The sequence below is a fragment of the Solanum lycopersicum genome, chromosome 11, assembly GCF_036512215.1.
Source record: "Solanum lycopersicum chromosome 11, SLM_r2.1".
In the NCBI taxonomy this organism is placed as follows: domain Eukaryota; kingdom Viridiplantae; phylum Streptophyta; class Magnoliopsida; order Solanales; family Solanaceae; genus Solanum; species Solanum lycopersicum.
The window spans coordinates 25,797,809-25,801,251 of NC_090810.1; the positions used below are offsets into that span (position 1 = coordinate 25,797,809).

The window sequence follows — 3,443 nt, forward strand, 5'->3', positions numbered from 1 at the left end:
TGACTGGTTATTCCTGAAGGTATCACCCATGAGGGGTGTGATGAGATTCGACAGGAAGGGGAAGCTCAGTCCGAGATACATTGGGCCTTATCAGATTGTTCATAGGATAGGCAAGGTTGCCTATGAGTTGGATCTACCATCTGATTTGGAGGCGGTACATCCAGTCTTCCATGTATCGATGCTACGTAAATGTATTGGTGATCCTTCTAGAGTATTCCCTGTAGATGATATTCAGGTAACAGAGGAGTTGTCATATGAGGAGAAACCCGTGGCTATACTTGATCGTCAAGTTAGAAGGTTACGTACTAAGGATGTGGCTTCCGTCAAAGTGTTGTGGCAAAATAACAATAGGGAGGAGATGACTTGGGAAGCGAAAGACGAAATGAAGAATAAGTATCCTTACTTGTTCCCCGTACCTGCAGGTAATTCAATTCCTAGCTTGACTATATTGATAGATAATGAGATTATGTAGCTGTGAGGCATCTGTAAGTTACGGAATGCATGTTGATAGGTATAACTTTTAGAGAGACCTCGCTGGAATTTGTTTTTGCAAGACGCTAACTTAACATTCGAGGACGAATGTTCCTAAGGGGGGAAGGATGTTATGCCTCGTATTTTTTTTATACGTAGTGCGCATCTTGATCTACTAGACGTAAAGAAATATTAGGCAAGGATGTTATTTCCAAATGTGATATTAAGTATGAGTTGGCTAATGTAAGTGCCATTAACTTTAAGTGAGGAATTAATTAGTGGCTAATTTGGATTGATTTAATCCAATGGGCCCCACCACTCATAATTGGTGGCTGATTAGGATTAATTTAATCAAGTGGGCCCCACCACTCAAGGCAAAAATTAAAAAGAGATCAGATTGTGAGCTGGCCTTAGTGGACAGGTGTAGAGGGGGGCTGCCTCCACTTCATACTATTAAATGAGGTGGAGAAATCCACTCCATGCTAAATAAAGTTGTGATATGCATTGCTGCATATCATCTTCTTCTTCACCACTTGTCTTAGGCAGCCATGGAAATGGAGACACCAACCCTGCAACTCTTGGTCAGCAGCTGCAAATAATTTGGTTAGTAATCTCCTTGTTTGTTGTGTTAATTCTTTAGAATACCCTTGTTAATTATCCATTAATTTTATGAAGGGGGCGTGACCAGTAGCTTAGGAAGTTTGTTTTAGTTATTGAATGTGCTAAGTATGAACTGAAACCATAATTGGATTATTAGTGGTGTCGTGTTGGTGCTTGGGCTATTTTGATTAAAGCAAACTGCAGGAAAATTCTGTTTTGGCATTATGTATATGTTGAATGTGATTATGAGTATATACTCCAAAGGATGAATACGATAAGGTAGATGTGTTGTGAATTATAAAACGAGTTATCGCTCGGTGTGTCGTTGCTTCGCTGCTATGGTTGCCGAGATGGAACTGTTTTGGGGAGGAGGCTGTTTAATATAATTCGTTGGGTTATATGTGTTATTGGTATTGCTGTGGATAATTTGGATTGTTGTCGGATTGGGACGAAGTAAGGAAGATAGGGGAAGTGCTGCCGAATTTTCGTTAGATTATTAGCTAGCTTACAAGAAAGTAAAGCACGATGTTTATCTAATTGCGGCACGATTATTGCTTGTTATAGATTAATAGCTTGAGCAGTAAATATTGGACGTGCGGCTCGATTATACGGTATGTAACGCTGTCCCTTCTTTCTTTGTTTGGCATGACTTTTAAAAATAAGCGAATAACGGACAGATTTGATACTTACCTCTAGAACGTCTAGGTGACGTATGTTCTTGCTCCCACAATTATTCCTCTATATATCGGCTATGTCTAAGGCTATGATGATCTCTAATATCTATGGTAGTGCTTCTTAGAGTCATTGAGATTTTACGTTTCCATATCGTATTAAAGGTTCATAATCTTGATAAAATATTAATCTTTGGTAATACTCCTTGCTGGTTCACATTGATTGTTCTATTGAGTTATAAGAAATGATTTTAATTGCATATGGTTGCTCATAATATTCTGCTCGTGCATAGAGTCATTTATCATTTCACCGAGTCCCACGCCGGGTAATGTTCGTGCGGAGTTTCTTGCATATGTCACCGAGTTCCTCACTAGAGGGCCGGGTATGTATATTATATATATGATTGGTGATGAGGATGGTTATGATGATGATGATGACGGAGATGACGTGATGATTATTTTGTCGAGCCCCTTACTAGGGAAGCTGGGCACCTTATATGTCAAAGATATGCATGATTTTCACTTAAAAGGGTGCATGTGTAGCGATATTTTTTTTCGACTAGCCATATTGGTATCTTGTCATCTTTACCTTATGCTTTACATACTCAGTACATTGTCCGTACTGACCCCCCTTTCCTCGGGGGGCTGCGTTTCATGCCCGCAGGTGTAGACGCACAGTTTGGTGATCCTCCCGCTAGGATATCTACTCTGCTGATTGGGAGAGCTCCACTGTTCCGGAGCCCAGTCGTTTTGGTACATAACTTTTGTGTAGTCTTTTGCTCGTCTATGGGTATGGCGGGGCCCTGTCCCGTCGAGTTTCACTAATGTACTCTTAGAGGTCTGTGGACATTATGTGGGTTGTATATATATGTTTTGGATAATGGTCTGGACATGGTTTGTTTGGGATGTCCGCTTGTACAGGGGCAGCCTTGTCGGCTGCGTACATCATTGTGTATTGTGTAGTGGCAGCCTTGTCGGCTTACGTATGTTATTATGCTTTGAATAGTGGCGGCCTTGTCGGCTCGCGTATGCTGTTATGGTTGAATGGTTATGACTCCTTATGAGACAGGTCCTCTTATATATATATGACGTTGGGGTTGGCTTGATTTGATTAAATTCCATATTGTCTTAGTTTTAGTTGGTTATACTTAGCAGGTTTGTATGTGGGTGTCCAAAACGGGCACTAGTCACGGCCCATCGGGTTGGGTCGTGACACTAATGGATCTACATGATGTGATCTGGACCTTATATGAAATAGGTTGGTCTTAATGACTACATGATGAAGGTTGTTGACATGAATGAAGTTGTTCTCACTTGCTATGTTGATGTATGAATTGGATGTTAAGGCTTGTGATCTTATGATAGGTTTACCAAGTATGTGGTTATGGGACTTCACATATACATTGCACTAGTAGAGATAGAAGGATTATAAGTAAGATTTCATAAGGTTCTATGTGAATCAAAATAAGTATATATGCATAATGACAAGAGCTTAATGTAATGTTCTTATGTCTTGGCCTAAGTGTGTCTTTTATGTATTATACTTCTTCTATGATGGTATGTGTTGGCTTATATAAGTTGTATGAATGATTCCTTCTTGCCTTAAGGTGATGCATTGCACCAAGTATCACTAGAGGGTTACTTGGGGAGGTAAATGAGTAAGACAAAGGATGTTACTATATGATGTTTGGCCTGAATATG

General features: G+C 40.1%; 1 long non-coding RNA gene across 1 annotated transcript; it reads left to right on the forward strand.

Annotated features, from left to right (window-relative positions):
- Nucleotides 1-941: 941 nt before the first annotated feature.
- LOC138339545 (uncharacterized) lies at nt 942-2,858 on the forward strand. Its single transcript, XR_011212375.1, has 3 exons — nt 942-1,074; nt 1,636-1,682; nt 2,407-2,858. It is a non-coding gene; the product is annotated as an uncharacterized lncRNA (long non-coding RNA).
- Nucleotides 2,859-3,443: the final 585 nt, after the last annotated feature.